This window comes from Coffea eugenioides, unplaced genomic scaffold (genome assembly GCF_003713205.1).
Source record: "Coffea eugenioides isolate CCC68of unplaced genomic scaffold, Ceug_1.0 ScVebR1_3366;HRSCAF=4567, whole genome shotgun sequence".
NCBI classification, from domain to species: Eukaryota; Viridiplantae; Streptophyta; class Magnoliopsida; order Gentianales; family Rubiaceae; genus Coffea; species Coffea eugenioides.
Window position 1 is genome coordinate 28,398 of NW_020863936.1, and position 24,566 is coordinate 52,963.

General features: G+C 35.0%; 1 non-coding gene across 1 annotated transcript; it reads right to left on the reverse strand.

Moving 5' to 3' along the window:
• Nucleotides 1-21,050: 21,050 nt before the first annotated feature.
• Nucleotides 21,051-21,159, reverse strand: LOC113757845. The gene has a single exon (XR_003466504.1). It is a non-coding gene; the product is annotated as a small nucleolar RNA R71 (small nucleolar RNA).
• Between the last annotated feature and the right edge of the window lie 3,407 nt (nt 21,160-24,566).

Here is a 24,566-nt window from a genome sequence, read left to right on the forward strand (position 1 = left end):
GAATGATGAACATCACCCGCCAAGTGGCAAGGATGTTTCAGAACTCGGCTTCCCTCCACTGTTCCCTCCTATCCCTTAGCTGTTCAACAGGGAAGTTTCATTGTTCTCTTCGCTTTCATTACTTTATTCCCTCCATTGAGGACAATGTAGGATTTAGGTGTGAGGGGAGCAGTTATGGTACTAGTGTCTTTCGTTCATTTTTTTTTTTTAGTGATTAGCACGTATGGGATGCCAAGTTTGATGTTGGATTATTGCCTCTATTTCTACTTTTGCCAAGTTTTAATAATAAAAGGGTATCAAGTTCATGTGGTTGAATTCAAAAACATCTCTTTGGTGAATATCGATGATTGTTTTACTCTTATAATTTTTGGTTAACATTCCTAGGCAGAGGGAATGATTATTGGCATTTTCATGTGAGTTGGTCCGGTTATTAACTTTAGTTCTCCATATTTAAAAATGAGACTGGCAGCTGCAAAGTTCCTTTTGATTTTTGTGTTATTTTGAATTTTTGGTATTATTTGGCTGTGAATAAGAGTTGACTGTACTCCACTAATATTTACTACCGAGTAACCGGGGATTTTCACCAAAAGTGTCGATTTTTGTGTCAAAAAGTAGTAATTGCTATGAGTACGTGGTCACGTGGCGATAAAAGCTGAGTAACCGGGCTCCTTCATCTGGCCAATGTTGGAGTTCGCGTCAAAAGGCTCAAATGGCTAGCGACTAAGTCTTTTGTTACTATTGATAAAAAAGAGAATAAAAAAAAAAAAGAGAGAAATGTAGGAAAAAAATGTGAAAAAAAGTGAAGGTTGTGTTAGTGTGTAATAAAAATCAGCTTGCTGAATTATGGATTTAATGTTGAGATTTTGGTTAATAGTTGGACCATTTGCTGATAAATGTTGTACATTATTCCTTTTTCTTAGATTCGTTAACCTGAAATCGGAAGAGTTTATGGTTTAGAAGCTAACCAGGAGTGATGTTTCTTGGACTTGACCATTGATGCTTGATTATTATTTTTCTTGGTATCTTGGCAATTTGGTGGATAGAGCAGTGGCCATTATTAAATTTTGGTGTTCGTTTACTACTCTTATGCTTGAGGACAAGTATGGTTTAGGTGTGGGGGGAATTGATAGGTTACAATTTTATCATTTATTTTATTATTAATTTCCCCTATTACCTGACTTGATGTGGATTAATTGCTGGATTCTACTCACTTTTAGTATTTGCCATTTATTTCAGGGAGTAGAACAAAAATATGATAATAAGTACCAATTTGGCAGAAAAGGAGCCCAAGTGATAGAGCTTGCCCCAGGGGCATTTTTGGAAAAGAAGATGTCACGCCCATTTCGGTAATTTCTGCAGAGGAATGACGGACGAAGGGTTTCTTTCTCCTAAAGCCGCCGCACATCTGACGGCTGGCTTTATCTTGGAGTCTCTCGTCTGTAGCTTAAAAGAGAAAGGCTGGACTTTTCCCTTGGGGGGGCCTTTGGCTTGAAAAAACCTCCTGCGGGCATGGCAGGAGCAAAAGACAACTTAGCTTAGCTTTTGGTCTCCCTGGCATGTCAGGAAGCATTTTGGTAGCTTTAGCTTTGACTTTTCCTTTTAGCCTTGAGTAGTTTTCTTTTCTCCGTATGTTAGGAGAAGCAAAAACAATGGATACTTCCAGTAGCTTTTCTTTTCAGTCAGTATTCCATCGGATCGAATTTGTGCATTTTCCAATTGATGGCTGCAGTTTCCTCTTCAATTTTGTGTGGGATTTGTTCACCAAAATGAACTAATTCCCTTTTTCTAGTTAAGGAGCAACGGATGCTTTGGATCGCCTAAAAATTGTGAGATCGATTTAATTTTATCTTTTCCTTTATTTATTGGTATTCGCATATTCCTTGGTTGCAGTGCTTATGATTGTTTGATTAATTGATTGTCTTGGATCCGGATAATTAGTTAATTTGATAATCTATTGTCAATTGGAACATTAAATCCGTAATTGTTTAATTGTCTCAAAATAGTGGCAACTGGCATGATTAGGTTTGTGTCAGGGGAATACGCGGGCTAATCTAAAATAACCCTGATGGTGCGTTATTTGGTTAGAATAGGGCTCCTCTAATACGTAAGGCAATTGGGGAATTAAATTCTATGGGCGTACCTAGGATTATTTCTCAATTAGAGTAGTGATTAACGGGCGTACCTTAATCATCGACACAGTAAGGAGGGGTTGACTGTCATCGCTTGTTTGGCAGTTATAACCTATTTATTAGTAAATAATTGGAATTGCCTTTGCTTATCGATGATCAATTAGGTGAACCATTGCTGAAGTTATTTCTTGGCTAGATCCTTAATTATCACTTGTTTGATTTTAGTAATTTTTTATTTAATTTCTAGTTGGCTATTTTATTTTTATTGTTTTACTTTTAGTTGAATTGCTTAAATTGTCACCTCTGAGATAAAAACACCCCTTGTCACTGTGAATTTGAAAAGAAACAATTACTCCCAATCCCTGTGGATTCGACCCTGCTCACCACTATCTACAGAAATTTTTAGTTTGAGCAGGTATTTATTATTGCACAAGCTGACGACCTGTCAATTTTTGATTATTTTATTATTAATTTCCCCTATTACCTGACTTGATGTGGATTAATTGCTGGATTCTACTCACTTTTAGTATTTGCCATTTATTTCAGGGAGTAGAACAAAAATATGATAATAAGTACCAATTTGACAGAAAAGGAGCCCAAGTGATAGAGCTTGCCCCAGGGGCATTTTTGGAAAAGAAGATGTCACGCCCATTTCGGTAATTTCTGCAGAGGAATGACGGACGAAGGGTTTCTTTCTCCTAAGAGCCGCCGCACATCTGACGGCTGGCTTTATCTTGGAGTCTCTCGTCTGTAGCTTAAAAGAGAAAGGCTGGACTTTTCCCTTGGGGGGGCCTTTGGCTTGAAAAAACCTCCTGCGGGCATGGCAGGAGCAAAAGACAACTTAGCTTAGCTTTTGGTCTCCCTGGCATGTCAGGAAGCATTTTGGTAGCTTTAGCTTTGACTTTTCCTTTTAGCCTTGAGTAGTTTTCTTTTCTCCGTATGTTAGGAGAAGCAAAAACAATGGATACTTCCAGTAGCTTTTCTTTTCAGTCAGTATTCCATCGAATCGAATTTGTGCATTTTCCAATTGATGGCTGCAGTTTCCTCTTCAATTTTGTGTGGGATTTGTTCACCAAAATGAACTAATTCCCTTTTTCTAGTCAAGGAGCAACGGATGCTTTGGATCGCCTAAAAATTGTGAGATCGATTTAATTTTATCTTTTCCTTTATTTATTGGTATTCGCATATTCCTTGGTTGCAGTGCTTATGATTGTTTGATTAATTGATTGTCTTGGATCCGGATAATTAGTTAATTTGATAATCTATTGTCAATTGGGACATTAAATCCGTAATTGTTTAATTGTCTCAAAATAGTGGCAACTGGCATGATTAGGTTTGTGTCAGGGGAATACGCGGGCTAATCTAAAATAACCTTGGTAGTGCGTTATTTGGTTAGAATAGGGCTCCTCTAATACGTAAGGCAATTGGGGAATTAAATTCTATGGGCGTACCTAGGATTATTTCTCAATTAGAGCAGTGATTAACGGGCGTACCTTGATCACCGACACAGTAAGGAGGGGTTGACTGTCATCGCTTGTTTGGTAGTTATAACCTATTTATTGATAAATAATTGGAATTGGCTTTGCATCGATGATCAATTAGGTGAACCATTGCTAAAGTTATTTCTTGGCTAGATCCTTAATTGTTACTCATTTGATTTTAATATTTTGTTATTTACTTTTTAGTAGTTTCTTAGATTTTATTTGGATTTCTTTGAGTGTCACCTTCTACACAAAAACACCCCCCTTTGTCACTGTGAATTTGAAAAGAAACAATTACTCCCAGTCCCTGTGGATTCGACCCTGCTTACCATTATCTACAGAAATTATTTTTAGTTTGAGCAGGTTTTTATTATTGCACAGGCTGACAACCTGTCAATTTTTGGCGCCGTTGCCGGGGACTGGTGCCAGATTAATTTGTTTCTTTTTGAGTTTATTTTGTTTTCATTTTTTTTTATGGCTGCTAACATTCCATATTTTGATGATAGACTGGACTTTGTTCAAGAATGGGGTTATGAGACTCATGTTTTTCCTAATGATCAATGGGCTGTTGCAAATTGTGGGACTTATTTTGACTCAGGTTATTCAACTGACACATGCCCCGTATTTCAAGATAATCTAAGTTCTCCACTTGATACTTTTGGAGATTTTCCACCCCAATATCAAACGCAGTATGACCCTTATTCAAACGGGTATGATCAAGAATGGTGGGATAATTCCAATTTTGATTATGCAACCGGGCCAATGGATTTTCAACAGCAAGAGTCTCAGCAATCATCCTCCGTGTCAGGTATGTCTCTCGAAGAAATGATGGAATTACTAATTGCTAATACAAATCGATTTCATCAGGAGACACAAGCGAGCCTAGATCGATTTCATCAGAAGAGACAAGCGAGCCTTCGCGACCTGGCAGATCAACTGCGTCAATTGACATCCAGGATAGAGCGATTAGCTCCTCAAATGGAAGAATTGCCCGCACAAACCAATATCAATCTTGAGGAAGATGAGAGTGCAATTGTCCGGCCAAATGACATGGAACTGCAAGAGTTTCAAGAAAACGGATTTAAAGATGCAGTTGAAAAGGAAGCTGAAGTGCAAGAAATGAGACTCCAAGATCAACTCGTTCAAGTGAATGAATCCAGTGAACAATCTCCAAATGCGGTGACATCTTCTCCACTCCTTAATCAATATTTTCCTGACTCCTATTCTTCAACTCCTGTTACTGAAATTGATTTTATTATACCAGAGAATTTAAAATTTCATGACAGGAATAAGTTGAGAGTGGAGATGGCAAAATATCTTGAACCAATGAATGCAAGTGAGGGAGGAGTGAATGGAGAATGCAAATTATCATCGACTCGTTTGGCGCCATTCACTAGTCCATGGAAGCCCGTAACTCGTATGCTCAAAGATTATTCTATTTACGAGGGTTATCAAGACTATATAGAGGATGAAGCAGTAAGACGAGCCACAAGATTTTATCCTCCATGAGCAAAACATGATAATGTCTAGCCAAAGACATTAAAGAAAGGTGCTCCTTGGGAGGCAACCCAATTGTTCCTTTTAATTGTTTGTTCATTTTCGTGTGGTAGTTTACATGTATTGTCCTTGAATTCGACTGATTTTGGGTTTCAATTTTCATTTTTGCTGATTTATAGGTGCCCTTCAGTCATGACGCGCCCGCGTGGTGATGTCCCAGTCCCTGTGGATTCGACCCTGCTCACCACTATCTACAGAAATTTTTAGTTTGAGCAGGTATTTATTATTGCACAGGCTGACGACCTGTCATAGTTGGTACACCAGCGAAAGTGAGTATCATGTACACAAGGAAATTGTTTAACTGAGATTTTAGTACTTAATTTAGTCAAATAGTTGCACTAGCATGAGTAGATAGGGATTTCATTACCCGAGAAGTTTTCATTTGTATTTTTTGGCCCATTTGTAACTTAGATTTGTTTATTTAAATTTGTTGGTAATCCAAATAAATGAGAAACTTTAGTAGTTGACGAGTGCGGGGTATAATTGAGGTTCAAATTCCTCGAGTGGGATGCTGATTTCCTATTAAAGTTGGACCTGACAATAAAAAACAAGCAAAAGTGAGATGAGATAGTCACAAACAAATCGATCATGTAGCAAGGCACGTTTGAGTATTAGACTTCAAATGGCAAGTTAACCAGACACGTGGATCGGTGCAATTTCAATTGTAAGGCATGCAATTATGGTGGCCCATGCATTAATCAATTTCATGAACTTGGAGGAATTGCCCACAAGCTTCAGGAACCCGAAAGCGACGTTATCTTATAATAAGTTGATGATTCAATTTTCCAAGTTCAAGTCGTGGCAGATTGGTATGCAAAATTTCAAGTGTTAGCCACATGCAAAGTGCCGAAATAAATTAAAACATGCATGCAAATAAATGGTACAAAAGCTTCCATATCTTGCATGCAAAGTGACTACTATGTTAAAAATATAAATATTTATGAAAGCGAACAAAGATTGGAGATAATCACCTCTAAATCGACGCGATGTCAGCAATAAAATTCTACACTAGTAGCAACAAACGCTAGCTCCAGTGATCGTAGCAATTCCGGACAGCAATTTTCAAGTTATAAGCAGCGAGGAAGCGGCAGCAGCCAACAAAGAAAGTAGCGGCAACTCTTGCTGAGCAAACTGCAAAGTGCGGGCAACAAGCAGCAACTGGAGCTTCACAACTCTGGGGTAATTGTGAATTTGTGGCTTCGGTCTTGAGTATTTTATAGCAGGGAGTTTCGTTGAAGGCCGGCAGGAATTCAAGTCCAAACACAAATAGATTTATTGTTTACATGAACTATTCATGGGTTATCTTCATTCTCGAGTCCTCTGTTGATAGAGGCTCCGTTTGGATTAGCTGTTTTTGGGTTTGTTTTTCAAAAACACCACTGTAGCATTTTGAATCTGAAAAACAAGTCCGTTTGGATTAGTTGTTTTTTGGGTTGTTTTTCAAAAACTATGAGTTTGTCACGAGCAGGTCAGCTAATTTTTTAGTTCGCACAGGAAAATTTAGCCTCGGGAATTTTGCATGCTTGTTAGAACTCCAATAAATGGAATTCAAGCCCAATACGGAGTCCTTTAGGTCAATTACATTATGAGAAGGACCACTTGCATGGAGAATTGAGTACTGATATGACTTATATCCTCGAGGGATAAGGGAATACGATTTCCTTTTGTCATTAAAAGTTTGCACCTTTTCGGTAAGAGTTGTCTACAATTCTTGAAAGTATATTTTCCAGTGGATTGAGCTTGCCATAAATTGAATTGACTAATTCACAAGATATAAGAATTCTAGTCAAGCTTTGAGATGTCACACGTGTATGTCATTTGCATCCTAAGGAGCAAAGGAAAACTTGAAAATTTGGGCAAGTTAATGTGAAGTTATCATTTGGTCTTGGGAATCAACACCACCAGATGATGCATGCATTTGATAATGTTGCAGTGGAATTTAAAATATCTTGCATGACCATCTTATGTTGATTCGAAAGCCACGGCCTTTGCAAAGCTTTAAGTTTAGTCCATCTGTGGGCTTTAGTCAATACTAGGCATTCGACCCCGCGGTTGTCGCGGGGTGCCCATACTATGTAAAAGTCTTTGGAAATTTCGCAGATCATGAATATGAAAGCAAAAAGCATGTGCCTTTTTTATATATAGATGATCGCTATTCAATAGGCAAAGAGATAACAAACATGGTATGCAAAATCAAATAGAACAAAGCAGAATAGACTGAGCAGTAAGCAAAGGAGAAGCAATTAAGCGAAGAAAGGATTGCTTTACCTGAATAATAAATGGCTAATAGGATCGCGGAAAACTTGGGTGCACTAAATGAACTGGTATGATCATGGAAAAGGCACACACAGTGAGCATGAGCAAAATACACCAAAATGGGAAAAGTAAGGAGATTTTTTAAATTTGTTAATAGTTTATGGAGTCAGCTAACGTAAAAAAATTCAGAGTTAATGCAGACTAAAAAGCTGCAACAAAGAAAAATGATTCTGCGCGAAGTACTGAGTTTTTTCGCAAAAATCATGGAAACAAAACAGATATTCATAGGTAATTAATCGGGAGGAAAAAAATGATAGAAACATAACTTCAACCACAAGAAAAGAAAATAAGTAACTGCAGATTAACTAAGAGCAAACGAGGAAAAGGTCAACCAGGAAATGCAATAAAGAAAAACAAGGACGTACCTGATTAAAGCCGGCGCGAAGCTGAGAATTCGACACAGGGATCAGGGAAAGCCAATAGAAAATAAAGAGCTAACAGAAAGGCGCAAGAGAGAAGAGAAACATCTCTAAAGCATTATAATAGCTGCTAGACCGTAGATGGAGAAAACCAAATGAAAGAAACTGAGAGCGAAAAGGTTAATGCAGACGGAATGCATAACCTTCAACAATACAAAGAGTTTGTGGCCTGGCAGAACGAAGCATGTGCATGCATTAAATGTGACTAACGATTGCAAGTCCATTATGACTGTATGTAATCTGTGAAAGAACCGAATGAAACAAGCATATCTCTATCTTTAAGTACACGACATGAGCTGTACCTACAGGTGTAACTTGTAATCTGTAACCACGTAAAATAAATTTTGCGCCACGTAACCTTTAATCACCAGAGAAGAGCCACGTAAAATTTGATAGCATGCGGTGGCATCGTAGAGGAATGGCTATGTATTTTGCTAAACAGACGTAAAAACTTTAAATTAATAATTGAGAAGGTAAAAAATATTTATTAGATAAACAGGAAATTTAAATTTGTGTCCATATGTATACATATATATATAAACATTTATTAGATACAAACAAAATTTAAATTTGTGTCGATATATATATATATATATATATAAATTTCTGGAAATAAATATTCTTGTCAATATATATATTTGGCTAAAAATCAGTTATATATAAAAAAAAACACAGAATTAATCATCACTTTGCCAATATTAAAACGCAAAAGCTTTAAATCAATAGTATTAGATACACACACAATCTGTCCTGATGTGTACCTTTTTTAAAAAAATCCATATTTTTGTTGACATGTATATTTGGTTCATAATTGATTTATATTTTATATTTCTTAGATATGGAGATATTTTATTTTGCGATTTATATTTATTAGATATAGACATATTAGAAAATAAAACACGATCATAATAGCAAAAGGAAACAATTAACTTGTAACTGGAGCGTGAGGGGAAGCTTTAAACTAATATAATTCAGTATATATTAATATTAAAACCAAATTTGTGGCGGTCACATATTGCGAGCAAAAGACACCTGGAGCTTTACGGGCACATATTGGGAGCAGAAGACATAGTATTCTATACTGGAACACGTGTAAAGATTTGTAATATAATAATTTTTGTAATGTAGTATGGATTTGTCATATTTTGTATTATTTTGAATGATTATGATTTTGATATGTTTTTCTATTGGTAGAGTAAGTAATTGTTTTGCAATTTTTTGGTATTTTTATTGTTTACGGTATATTTATGTTTTGTCTAATTGTGATTTGATTATTGGTTCTAATTAATTTTATGCTAGCGAAAGTTGCGAGAAACTTGTAAAGAGTAATTTGGCAGCCAAAGTTGGTGATTTGTTTGCCTATCATATATATATTTTTTTGCTATATATGGATGGATATAGTAGCTATGGATGGATACAGTAGCATTTTTTTTGTTGGAAACCAGTGTAAAAGGGTAAAATTGGAATAAGACGACCAAAATTTAGAACCTGTGGCCGACAAGCATGAAACAAAGATGATCCCACAATGGCTTCCATCACACCTACAAAGACAAATGAAGACAAAATCAATGCTCAAATTACAAAATAACCAGCGGAATCACTGTAGCAAGGCCTTCCGCGCCTTATGTAGTTAGAGATTTCGATGGTGTTCAAATTGAAACAAAAAAAAAATGTCGAAACTTGTTTGTCCAAATCTTGCTTCAAGCCTTCAACGTTCACAAACAAGTTTTGAGGGGGCATTTGTAGATAATGAAATTTTAATTAATTCTTAAAATTACCATGGGTCTATAAATTATGTCTATGGCTTATTTTCATCAAATTGGATATTGCGATGTGCCACGTACACTTGGAAAATTGGTTATTAAATGGTCAATTATATTTCGCTACGAGTCAAATTGAGGTGTTCCAATCAATTGAAATTGCTGGGATATCTCCACCAACCAAATTACATCATGTCACATGTCTTTATGACTTGGCAAATTATGGATAAATATCTAAATAATTATTTCTTTATTAAAGAAATAATATTTAGAGTTATTTAATCCATGTAGATGTCTTATATGTTGCAATAGCTTGTCCAATCAAATGGCACCACGTCATATGTCTCTACAAGTTTGGTCAATCAAAGAACCACTCATTGATATTATCACTTTATTAATAAATGCAAAAAAAAAAAAGATAATATTTAAACTGGCACAGTCCTAATATGACTGTATGTCTTGCAAAACACGTAGAGTGGCATATATGTGTTCAACCTCTACCTCATACTATAGTTATAAATAGGGATCTCTCTACCAAGTCAGGGGACATCAAGAGGCATCTCAGAAGCTCAAATATTGAAGCTCCAAGCTACAAAAGTCCAGATCGTCAAGCTCCTCAAGTCTTCCATATATCAAGACTTGAGTCTTCAAATATTTTCTTAGCTCTTCAAATCTTCCATATCAAGATTTGAAAGAATTAGTGGTGGATCCAAGAACAAGCTACGAAGCCTTTGGATTAACGTTTGAAGGGAAGAATCGAAGGAAACTCTCTACAAATTCGATAAAATTCTGAAGACTGTACTCGCATATTTTTCTAAATTTATATATTGCATATTTGTCGTGTATTTTTTCTTGTCGTTTTGCAGAGTTGAAATTTTATCGCATACAATGATATTTGTCTAGTTTTTGAACTTTGATTCTTCACATTTTTTAGTTTGACAAAGGTGATTCCTTTGAGATATTTTTGGTTTGGGATTTGTCATATTTCTTTCCCTTTTAGATCCATGTAGGGCATTGGTGTGAACTTTTATGAAGTTTTGTTGAGTTTCTTGATTAAAGTAGAAAATTGTGGGTGTTGTTTATTATTTTTTATTTTTTCTTAAACTTTGTTTCTTTTTTTTTTTCTGGAAAATACAGTGCTTTTTATGTGATTTTGATTATATAAACATGTTTAGAATGATGAAAGAAGTTGGCAAATGTAAATTATTGAACTAGAAAGCCCCCGGAAATTTTTTGAGTGAGAATTCCGGCCACGTTGGCCGAAATTTTTCCAATTTCCGATGGGTCGACCTGCTGAAAAATTCAAACCCACCGGAATCTTCATAAGTTTCTTAGTTATTTTTAGATCTTTTATTTTTCTAATTTTGTTGGTATATTTGATTTTCATTAAGTCATTTGAACTCTATTTTTGTGTTTTTGGGCTAACAACTGGGCCAAGACTTGATTTTTGTTTAGGTTTGTACGTGGGTTTGGTGGTTTAAGCCCAATATTCAACTTGCTCTTAATTCATTGGGCCAAAGTGGGTTTGGCCCAGAAGCCCATTTCTGGTTAGACTAGAAAATAGATTTTGTAATTTAGTCCCTAATCTTTTGAATAATTTTGTTGTAGGCTTAAAACTTTGGATTTATTTCAATTAGGTCCCTAATTTAATTGCAATTTGCTCCCTAAATTTTATCTTTTGTTCAAATTTTAACCCCTATATTTCCAAAAATTATAATTCTACCCTAAAACTTTCTTATTTTTGCAATTGAGTCCCTAATAGTTTTGATTTCTTAAGTATAATTGGTTTATCTCCTTTAATTGTTAATTATACCTCATTTAAATGTATTTAATTAGTAGATTTTATGTTTATTTTCACTTCTTTATAATAATTCGATCAATTTGTTATATGTTTATATTTTCTTTTAAATTGTCAATTAAATTGATGTCTTGACCATTTTGTTAATTTTGAAGTATAAATAGGGCAAATCCTACTTCATTTAGCCACTACTTCAAGGGAGATACCCTCTATTGTTATTTTAAATTCTTTTATGTGCTCCTATGTGATTTATGTGTGATTGTATGTTTTAAATGTTTTTTCTTTTATTTATTCATTTTATTCATTTAAAGTTTTAGTTTGTTTATTTATTTTTTTATGATTATTTGGGAGGTATTTAAATGCCAAATTGTAATAGATAGGCATTCAAGAAATGCATTTAGTCAGGTCATGTAATAGATAGATTTTATTCTTACCAAAAATGTAATTAGTTAGATAAATGTAATTGATAGATTGATTATTTTCATAAACTCCCTTTCTAGATTGTAGTTAAAGCTCTCAATGTAATAGTTAGGTTTTATTTGCTTGCATGCTTGTATGCCTATGTGTTTATTTGTTTGCTTTAGAGATTTGCATCTAGATATCATGCCTATGTGTTACGTGACCTAACTAAAAATATGTTTATGTGTACAAGAGTGATTCAATTGAATACACATAAACTCAATTGGATACACATAAACACTTAGAAAAAATAGAAGCATCCAATTGAGTTTATGCGTATTCGCTTTCTTTAGGGTTTTGCATATAGAAGCATCCCAATTGCTCTCTTTTATTTATTTATTTTATTTAAAAATATGTTTTGGGTGACTTGGTACACCTAAACTCAATATCAAGTGATAATTTTTATTTTTTCTTAAAAACCCTTCTTAGACTATTATTTTGGACCCAAACCGTTGCATATTTTAAATCCCATTTTAGGCCCTTTTATTTTCTTTATTTTCTAAAATAAAAAACTCATTTTTTCAACAAATTTATTTTCTAAAATCAAAAAACTAATTTTTTAAATAGAAAATGCCATAAATCTTATTTTCAAAAAATGGGGGCGCAACAGTGTCATTGGGCTCGATCGAGTTAGAATCTGATCCATTAAAGGTTATGTTAAAAGTGTGTGTTTCTTATGCAATAATGTGTATATTATGTTTAAAAGAGAGTTTCGGCCAATTGTGAAATAGGCCTGAAACTCTAATTATAATGTAAGTTGAGTATGAGTTTTGCCATATGACTCGAAATCCAAATCCCGAAAGCCCAACCCTTCCACATTTGTGTGAACTTAACAACTCAAACATACACATATACAAATACTCTTATATATATATGTATGCATTCTTGTGTCTGTTATGTACGTATATATATATTTGTATGTGCACGCGTGCGTGCATGTGTACACACCCTTTTCCTTCCAACATTCTCTCACAAGTCTTCTTCCAATGAAAATTTGAATTTTAGAAGAGTTCATGACATTTATTCTAATGATTCAGTCTATCATATCATTCACAAATCACCAATTTGACCAAGACCGTAAAACTAAATTCAATCCTCTTGTAGGTTTCATAGTGGTAGAGTCATCTTATGTTTTTTCATGTCCTAGGTAGGAGTTCTAAATAATAGTGACAGTTAAACTTGAAATTGGCCCGTTAATTGAGCGAGGGAGCCTTATTGTTTATTACAACAAGTGTAAGAGCCCATTTAGATTGCTATTTTTTAAAGTTTTTTTTTTGTAGAAAAATGTACTGCATCGATTTGATACATTTGAAGTTAAAAGATAATTCGAAATGTGTTCATGAAAAATATAAAAATTGTTGGAGAAAGATTGCAATCCAAACAAGGCCTAGGTTTTGGGTTTTCTGGCAAACATGGTCCATAAGAGCTTAGGTTTGCCGTATGAATGAATCTTATAATGTTTTATAAAAATTCTCTTTACGTTGTTGCTTTTGTAACCATTTGGTTCTAGGAGATTTTATGTTTCAAAGCTCGCATAATACCATTAGTGGGTCCTGTGGCAAATGCTACATTGGGAAACAATCAAGAACTATCCATGTATTTTTTCGTGGAGCATATTCTTAGAGGATGTGACAACCAACTTAGGTTGAGCACTTTTAAGGGTTCTTGAAAAAGAGTTGCTCTTGCTGGCAGTTGGGGTTGCGCATTACCCTTGGGCCTAGGATCGTTTGAATCTCCATTGTTTTAGCCATTGCATGGGTAAATTATATTGCAAGTTTTTAAAATTATATTGCTGTTAATATAAGGGTCACCGTATTTTGGAAAGATTGCAACATGGTAACAGTAGTTGGGGATTGGTAACAGAAGGGGATAAATCATTGGATTTTTATAAAGCAAATTACTTTGTGTTAAAGTATAAGTTGATCAATGTGTTAATGAGAGAGTATCCTTTAATTTTTGCTGGAGCAGCTTGAATGTTGATTATGTAATTTTTGGAGTTTTCTACTTTCCTGAACGACTTTTTACTACATACAAAAAGTTACTGTATTGAAGCTTAAAAATATCTTCCCCTATTGAGACTTTTTGACTGAAAAACAATTTGGAAGGGAGTTGTATACAAGGTTCTTAACCCTAGAAGCATCCACGGATCCAGAAATTTTGATTAAGTGAACGAACATAAGACAAAATGTTCAAGTGATTTAACTTTTTACAAATTTAGTTTGATTCGAAATTGAAGGAAGATAATACAGTAAAAAATAAGAATACAATGTCCATCAAAGTTAGATGTTAAGAATAAATAATGAATAAGAATAAGAAATATCTTTTATAAAAAAAATAATAAGAGTAATTATTTAAATAATTAATCCTTAAAGATTGAAAATATAATAGAAGAATTTCTAAAGAAAAATATAACAAAATTTTCCTTGGAAGGTATGGATTCTGGAGATCATAGATGAAAACAAGATTTATTTTTGATACAATAGCAATTCAATTGTGTTTAGTACAACGACAGTTTGACTGTTAATGTTGATTGACCTACTTCTATTTTAATTGATAGTTTAATTGACATATTACCTTAGTGAAAAAAGTAGAGGTTGGTATATTATAGGAAAGTTACAATGAGAATGAATGTGAAGATAATGGGGAACGAACTGATTATACCAGGCTTTTGGGTGGGCAAAGTAAGTAAATTTTGTCAAGTTGCTATAAACAGATGTAATTAAAATTAAGTTTTTAAACTAGGCTTCTGGGTTACTGGGCCTCACAAGTTGTGTCTCGCACAAGTTTGTCCATGGTGTAAATAAGTAGGATTTTGGCGTAAATCGTTTTGGATATAAAAAAGTTAGAGTTTGATGCAAATGAATTGGATTTGGGTGTAAACGAGATGGATTCGAGGGTAAATTAGGTGCAGTCAATTTGTCATCCTTTGGCATAAATATTTTCGATCATAGTGTTATATTTCAGCCTTATAAATGCAGTGGGGGGGGGGGGGGAGGATATTGTATAAGCCTTATAAAAACAAAAGGGGGAGGTAAAATGTATAAGCCTAAAGATGCAAAACAGGGAGGTGAATTTGAACTAAAACCTCTAATTTATAGGTTTCGACATTAATTATTATACCAAAACCTCCTTAGTAATTTATGTATCCAGATGATGATTACTTAGTGTAGCTATTACACTTGATATTTTAGCATATTTGTTCAATGCGGGGATGCTTGATTACTCCATTACATACATAAATAGATAAATTGAGCACTTTTTTAAGTTTGTTTGATAACAAAACTTACCTTATATCCTACGAATCACTTAATTTTCTATACAAATTCATAACGGGAAAATGCCGGTTTTCATCCCCAAACTTTAGGGTAAGGACACATTTCGTCCCTAAACTTTTGGACACGACACATTTGATGTCTGAATTAATAATTTTTGACCAATGTCATCCTTTAACAGCAATTTAGCCAGTTTTTAACGGAATTGGTCACGTAAAAATCACATGACTGTTAAGTAAACTTAAATCACATTTTTAACAAAACCTGTCAGTTTCCCATAAAGAGATGGTATGTTATGGGCAATTTATTATTTTTTTTAACTTTCACATATTTAATTTATGTTAAATACAAAACATACTAGTTTTCTTTTGGGCACTATTTAACCAATTTTTCCTATAAATAGCTAGTACAAAACATACTACAAAACCTGCCAGTTTCTCATAAAGAGTTGGTATGTTATGGGCAATTTATTATTATTTTTTTAACTTTCACATATTTAATTTATGTTAAATACAAAACATACTAGTTTTCCTTTGGGCACTATTTAACCAATTTTTCCTATAAAGAGCTAGCATGTTTCCCATAAAGAGTTGGTACAAAACATACTACAAAACCTACCAGTTTCCCAAAAAGAGCTGGTATGTTATGGGTAATTTATTATTTTTTTTAACTTTCACATATTTACTTTATGTTAAATACAAAACATACTAGTTTTCTTTTGGGCGCTATTTAACCAATTTTTCCTATAAAGAGCTGGTATGTTTCCCATAAAGAGTTGGTACAAAACATACTACAAAACCTACCAGTTTCCCATAAAGAGCTGGTATGTTATGGGCAATTTATTATTTTTTTTAACTTTCACATATTTAATTTATGTTAAATACAAAACATACTAGTTTTCCTTTGGCACTATTTAACAAATTTTTCCTATAAATATATACAAAAACATACTACAAAACCTGCCAGTTTCCCATAAAGAGTGGTATGTTATGGGCAATTTATTATTATTTTTTTAAACTTTCACATATTTAATTTATGTTAAATACAAAACATACTAGTTTTCCTTTGGGCACTATTTAACCAATTTTTCCTATAAAGAGCTAGCATGTTTCCCATAAAGAGTTGGTACAAAACATACTACAAAATCTACCAGTTTCCCATAAAGAGCTGGTATGTTATAGGCAATTTATTATTTTTTTTAACTTTCACATATTTACTTTATGTTAAATACAAAACATACTAGTTTTCCTTTAGGCGCTATTTAGCCAATTTTTCCTATCAAGAACTGGTATGTTTCCCATAAAGAGCTGGTACAAAATATACTACAAAGCTTGCCAGTTTCTCATAAAGAGCTGGTATGTTATGGGCAATTTATTATTTTTTTTAACTTTCACATATTTAATTTATGTTAAATACGAAACATACTAGTTTTCCTTTGGGCGCTATTTACCCAATTTTTCCTATAAAGAGCTGGAATGTTTCCCATAAAGAGTTGGTACAAAACATACTACAAAACCTGCCAGTTTCCCACAAAGAGCTGGTATGTTATGAGCAATTTATTATTTTTTTTAACTTTCACATATTTACTTATGTTAAATACAAAACATACTAGTTCAATGGGTAAAAATATGTTATGAATAACTCAAAGTTTATACTTTTAATAGTTCAATGGGTAAAAATATGTTATGAATAATTGAAGGGCCAATTTTTTACTATTCAAATAGTTCAATGGCTGCTCAAATAATTTGCTCTTATATAAATAGTAAAAGTATGCAAAGTATATGTAATTTTTAAATTTTGACGGGAGCTTTTTGTAACTATTAAAAATCTCAAGGGATGTTTGTGAAATTATCCCTTTTCATTTTTCATGCTGATTATTTTCTTCTTGCCTATTTTTCATTTTATCCTTATGTTTAGCTTTGTTCTCCCCTTACGTACGGGATGCAAGTGTTTATTGATGGATGCTTAGTTAAAATTGCTAAAAGTTGACTGATTGCATGCAGGAAACTGGCAGGTTTTGTTAAAAATGTGATTTAAGTTTACTTAATGGTCATGTGATTTTCACGTGATCAGTTCCGTTAAAAATTGGCTAAATTGCCGTTTGACGATGACATTGGTCAAAAATTACTAATTCAGACATCAAATGTGTCATGCCCAAAAGTTGGGGGACGAAATGTGTCCTTTCCCCAAAGTTTGGGGATGAAAACCGGCATTTTCCCACTTCATAACTGTACATGCTATCACTTAATTTGCTGCCTGTAGAAGCTTAGAGATATAATCATGCTTACATTTCTCATTATATTAAAATTTTTAACAATTAATGGCTTGAATAAAAGTAAGATTGATAAGTTCTGATTATGCACTATATTTTGTGGCTATTTTAGGTGGTTCTTAGCTTTTTTCTCTTGATGAAAATCAAGAGTTGAAGTGGCACTTTTCTTAAGAATTAATGCATGAATTTTGGTTGATTAATGTATTTATCTTTGTCCACTTTTACTCATTTTGTGTGGTCAATTTTTGCAGAAAAAAGGAGAAGGAGAATGAATATATCAAGTCGTCGAGTGGAGGAATGAAGCAAGAAGCTTTGAAACAGGAAAATGGACACAGCACAGAGCAAAGGAACCGGGTGTCTAATAGGTTGAGCGCAAGCTGGTTCCTCTGCCGGTTATGTGAGGAACGGGTCATGCAACCAAGGAAGGCAGAACCGATTCCATCACCGGTTGCATCAGCCGAAATTCTTGATACAAGTTGCATAACTTGTGCAGTTTGATTCCTTTTCAAAGCTACTCTTTCTTGCTTTTGTTAGGAACGTTGACAAGATATTTTCATGGCTAGATAAAGGTTGAAGCAACTTCCTGACATTTTCTTACGAAAGTAAGAATTTCGGCAAATAAACCTAGATCTCCGAGCAATCTTTAAAAGCCGACAACTTTTAAAGATGCCTGGGGGACTTATCTACCCAGACCCTTCCCCCCAAGACCGATGTGGGATTGAAAAAGTGATTGAAACACTTTTTGTCACTCAATCTTTTGAGATTCTATTGAAGCTACCAAATTTGACTTTTGAAAACACTTTTTGTCTTATGTTCACGTGGAAAAGAAGACCAACTTTTGTCTTGTAAATAGAAAGGAAATGGTATAAATAGGAGTGGTATTTAGTGTAGACGGTTAGCTAGTCAGTCTCTTTAGGAGGAGTAGTAAAGAGAATATTGAGGAATCTTAATAGAAGAAAAATCACTGTTGTGCTAGAGTTTGAGGAACAAAGTTGCAAAAGTGAAACTTGAGGAGTAAATTTCATCCAATTGAATAACATTTCTCCAACTATTACTCTTTACTTTCTTGAGTTATCCATGCTTTACTACAATTATATTATGTGTTCTAACATGCTAAACTTCAAGTCTAGCTAAAAACCATTTGCTCCTAGGCTGAAGATAAATTTGTAGTTTCTTGACATGGATTAACTTAGTATTAATTTAGGCTATTTTGTGAACTTGAGAAGCTTGTAGTATTAACTTACAAACTATAAGATGTACATTCTAATATAGGATAGGCAGATAATGTTCACAATTAAACAATTAAATGAATATTTGATTCACTTGTAATTCGTATGGTTGGATACATAAGTAGAGTTCAATTTTAAGTAAATGAGATTTATTAGAAAGAAAATAGAAATAGCATATTATTTTATTTCAAGGTTCCATTTTTCAAATGGTAAGTGCAATTATAAAGAATTCCAACATTTTAGGTGGCAAATGTGGGGCTAGATGGAATACTTTGAAAATTCTGGGGGGAGCAGGCGGCAAAGGCGAGGCTACATTAGGAAGGCTAAATTTTTCATAAGCTATTTTATACTTTTCAAAAAGAAAAAAGAAAAGAAAAGCCTAAGGGGTACAATTGTAGCCTGACAAGGCACAAATTGTAGTTAGATAATTAGGTCTGCGATGAAGCAACTATGCTCTTTTTGCGTCTATAATTGAATAGAATGCTGAATTTGGTGTTATTTTGATGGCACAGGAGAATGAAGTGAATTTGATCAGAAACGGTTAAGACAGAAGCAATTTGAAGATGTCGAAGGAACTCCGGCACTGGTTTTATGACCGATTCCTCCACTAGTGTTGGTCTGATGAAGAGGAGGGTTTGATTCCCGAGGAACTCCGGCACCGGTTTTATCGCCGGTCTTGCCGCCGGTGCTCATCGGGTTGTGCCGCACACACTCGCTTTTAAACTGAAGGAAATCTAATCCAGGGGTGATTCACTTGTAACCTTTAGGGGCTATATATAGGAGTTATTTAGGACGTTCTAGGTAGAAAGAAAACATTAGTTTCGGCTAGGGCAACACAACTTAGCATCTTTTCACAGTTCGCTCATGAGAGATCAAAGCAACGGAAGAGAATCAAGAGGCACACAAGGGAGGAAGTTGGCGACAAGCACTAACAAGTCCCTTCATCCCACTTTACTCTTTTGTGTTACTTCTTGAATTCATGCTTAATTTCTTCATGATGCTGCACTAAACTTATTTCTAGGGTTAGGGTTTATGAAAGAGTTTAGATTTATTTCCCCAATTTAATTTTTATTTTATGCTATGATTTAGTTATCTTGGTCTTATTGCATGTTTATGCTTGATCACCATGAACATGAATATTAGGTTTGTGTCAAATAGAGAAAAGAGATTCAACTGTGCACTGGATAATTAAACACATATAGACTAATCACGAGAGTAGGTTAGAGTATGTGTGATACACCTATATCACCAAGAATCTTAATGGGTTTATTTGAACTCCTATGACCATCGAGAGAGGTGTGGGATTTAATTAAATACACTTTAGATACATCGAGAGGTGGTCTAAAGTATATGCTTGTGATGCATTCACAGTTTAGTAAGAAATTAACTGAGGAACTTAATTCTAGATTCTAGATTATCCCTATACCCTAGGCTCGCGCTCATTGATTTTTTTTCTTTTAATTGGATTGATTCGTATATGTATTACACACAAATTACTCTTTAATTCCTTCTCTCGTCCAATTTCTTATATCACAGTAATTAAAGTAGAGAATCAGCTCGTTCCTATGGGTTCGACCCTTGGAATAATCTAGGTGATTTATTACTATGATTGACTATGTGCGCTTGCAGGAATCTGTCGATCAAGTTTTTAGTGCCGTTGCCAGGGACGACATCTAATTTTTTTGCTTTAATCATCTTTGCTTTAATTATCTCTAGTTTTTCACTTAGTTCTTAATCCTCTTGCTTAGGTGCTTGGTGTATGACCCGATCACAAAAAGGCGATATGGTGTATGACACTGAGATAGAGAAAACTACAAAATATCACAGAAAACAAACGCGTTTGCAGAGACAAACAAAGCACCTACAATTACCTGGAATCAATATTGCATTGGAGTTAGCAGGGTCAACTGAGTCGAACGAAGAAACAATGGCAAACGAAAATCAAGGCAATAATAACAACCAGAACATTCGGCAATTTGTGCAACTAGCAGCTCCACCTACTAGACTTCGTCTGAGGGATTTCCAGCGGTCCGTTATAGCAACATCACTGCTTTGTATTAGGCTTAGTGATGGGACCAGAAACTATGAGCGAAAGATAGTGCATTTCAATATGTTACCTGGCTTTCACGGTTTGGCTAATGAGGACCCGCTTACCTTCATTCGGGAGTTTTATTTTATAGTACAAACCTTCCTGCTAAATGGCTTATTAGAGGATGAATTGCGGATGAGGTGTTTCCCGTATTGCCTCAGAGATTGAGCCAAATCTTGGCTATTGAACTTACTAGACGGATCACTAGCAACATGGGAAGATATGTATAACATCTTCATGACCAAGTATTACTCACCACAGAAAATGATAGATTTGTGGAATAAGATATGCACATTTTCTCAGATGGAAGGGGAACCTATTTATAAGGCTTGGGAACGATTTGAGTTGTTACTTGCTCAATGCCCCCATCACCAATATCCATTGGCACTGCAAGTACAATTCTTTTATGATGGGTTAACCTTTACTACCCAATCATGGTAGATTTCACAACAGGAGGCTACACTGGGGATAAAACCCCAGAAGAGTTAGTAGGAACTTATGAGTTATTGTCTAGCAACTCGCAACAAAAGGCGATCTGGGGCATGAGAGCGAGTGTCCATGAAGTATGTGTGCAAAAAGATTTGGGATTGTAGGTGGCTGAACTGAATAGACAAATGCAGCAAATGTAATCCTTACTCACCCGTGAACCTTAGCAGTTAGAGGCTTGCGCTAATTGTAAAATGTTTGGGAACTCTATCGCAGGATGTTATAATAGGGAAGCCTCTACTATGGTTGAGGATGTGAATTTTACCGGAACATATGGAGGAGGTCAAAGGATGCTACAAGGGAATGACCCTTTCTCCAATACGTATAATCCAAGATGGTGCAACCATCTAAATTTTTCATGGAAAGGGCAAGGGAATAAACCTTTAGGGCCACTAGGGTTTCAAGGTCAACCTCCAAGGCCTTAATACCCTCCCTAACCTGTGCAAAGAAAAGAAATTAGGCATGGAGGATGTGATGCTTCAATATATGCAGAAGATGGACCAATGGTCCAATTCCAACAAGCATCCGTACACAGCCTTGAGAAACAGGTTGGCCGATTAGTAAAAGCTCTGAGTGAGAGAGGTCAAGGAAAATTGCCAAGCACCACTGAGGTGAACCCCAAAGAGGCTACTATGGCAGTCACACTTCGATCGAAAAAAGTGCTAGATGAACCAGTGGACAAGACTAAGCCTAAGGTACTAAAGCAAGAGGAGCAATTAGAGGAAGAAAGATGAGATGAGGCCAACGAGAAGGAGCTTAACCAGGGCAATAACGTCCCAAAGGGTAATACTCCGGCAAAATTGCCAGAGATCAAGCCATATGTGCCACCAATTCCATTTCTGCAAAGGCTCAAGAGAAAGACAAATGAAGGTAGATATCAAAAGTTTTTAGAAATGTTCAAGAAGTTGCAAGTGAATATCCCATTTGCCAATATGCCAACATATGCAAAATTTCTCAAAGAAATCATGTCTAACAAGCAAAGATTGGAGGAATTCGCTACAGTACCATTATCTGAAGAATGCATCACCATGGTTAAACACTGCCTTCCTATAAAGAAACAGGATCCAGGGAGATTTACAGTACCTTGTTCCTTAGAAAATATTCATGTAGACAGATGTTTAAGTGACCTGGGTTCTAGCATTAATTTAATGCCCCTATCTTTTTACAAGAAGTTGAAATTTGCTGAGATGGTACCTACAACGGTAGTTCTTCAATTAGCTGATCATTGAGTGTGATATCTGGTGGGAATAATTGAAGACATGCTCATAAAAGTGGATAAATTTTACTTCCCAGATGATTTCTCTGTACTTGAGATGGACGTGGATCTTAGCATTCCTATTATTTTAGGTAGAGCATTTATGGTCACAGGCGGGGCATTAATAGATGTGCCAGAGGGGAAGCTAATTTTGAGAGTAGGTGAGGATAGGTAAGAGTTTAATGTGTTAAACTCATTAAAATGTCCCTCTACTGATGAATCATGTTTGCGTGTTGATATGCTTAATTGGTAGTTCATGATACGAACACACATGAGTTTTATAGAGACCCAATTGAGCATGCCATTGCTCTTAGTCTAAATGAGCAGGTAGCGGATATCAGCTTGTTAGACTCGATAAAAAGTTTGGAAGGACAAGGGGACTTAACTTTTGCTAGAAGTCAGCAATTTGAAAAATTTGTGAATCTAAGTGACAAGTCTTGTCCTAAATTAGAACTGAAGGCATTACCTTCTCACTTAAAATATGCTTTCCTTGGTGTTAATGGTTCATACCCTGTTATTATTTCCTCTTCCTTAATGATATTGAGGTTGATAAATTGCTAAGAGTACTCAAGGACCATAAATCCACTATTGCCTGGAGTATCACTGATATTAAGGGCATTTGTCCATCCGTAGGCCTGCACCGAATCTTACTCGAGGACAATGCGAGGTCTTCAATTGAAAATCAAACGAGACTCAATCCCAACATGAAGGAGGTAGTCCGAGTAGAGGTAATTAAATTATTAGATGTTGGAATTATCTATCTCATATTTGACAGCCTTTGGTGATTCCTGTCCAGGTAGTCCCAAAGAAAGGAGGAATGACAGTGGTGAAAAATAACAAAGATGAATTGACATCAACATAAACTATCACACGGGATGGCGTGTTTGCATTGACTACAGGAAATTAAATGCTGCCATCAGAAAAGATCACTTCCTAATACCATTCTTAGACCAAATCTTGGAGTGATTGGTGGGGCAGCAATTTTACTGCTTCTTGGATAGATATTCAGGGTATAACCAGATTCCAATCATCCCAAAGAACTAAGAAAAGACGACTTTCACATGCCCGTATAGCACATTCGTCTACAGAAGGATGCCATTTGGACTCTGTAATGCACCTACAACTTTTCAACAGTGCATGATGGTCACCTTTTCGGACATGATTGAGGCTTTTATGGATGACTTTTCTATTTATGGTTCTACCTTTGATATTTGTCTAAATAACCTGAGTCGTATCTTAAAGAGATGTGTAGAATTCAATTTGGTATTAAAGTGAGAAAAGTGCCATTTTATGGTGTGTAAGGGGATAGTCCTAGGCCATAAGATTTCAGAAAAAGTTGTAGAGGTGGATAAAGTTAAGGTTGAGATAATTGAAAGATTACCCCCATCGAACTCTGTCTGGGCAGTAAGGAGTTTCTTGGGACATGTTGGTTTTTATAGAAGGTTCATAAAAGATTTTTTTAGAATAAATAAGCCTCTTTGCGATTTGTTGGTGAAAGACGTAGCTTTTATGTTTGATAATGCATGCTTGCAAGCTTTTAATAAAATCAAGAAAGAGCTTACATCTGCACTAATAGTCATTGCATGAGATTGGAACTTGCCTTTTGAATTGATATGTGATGCTAGTGATTACGCTGTTGGCGAGGTATTAGGGCAAAGAAAAGATAAAAAGATATGACCTTGATCTGCTTCCCCTATTTTTGCATCAAGTTCAACTGATATTTACTCGATGATATAGGCTAAACTAGCTCTTGTACAAAACATCAAAATTTTAGCCCTTTGAGTCACCTTTTCAATGCCTCAAGAATCATCCAATTTGAAACTCTTTAGACCAAGAAATTACCAAAATACCCTCGACTGGTCAGAACTCTGTTTCACCTTTCGACAATGAACATGTACTTCTGTATTTTGATTTTTTGACAATGAAAACGACTAAACTGGATTTTGATGTCTTCATGCCAAATGTATATCTATCTCGTATAAGAATCACCTCAATCCAATGCTTTTAGCTCAAGATATAGCCAAAATAACACGAGGTGTCAAAG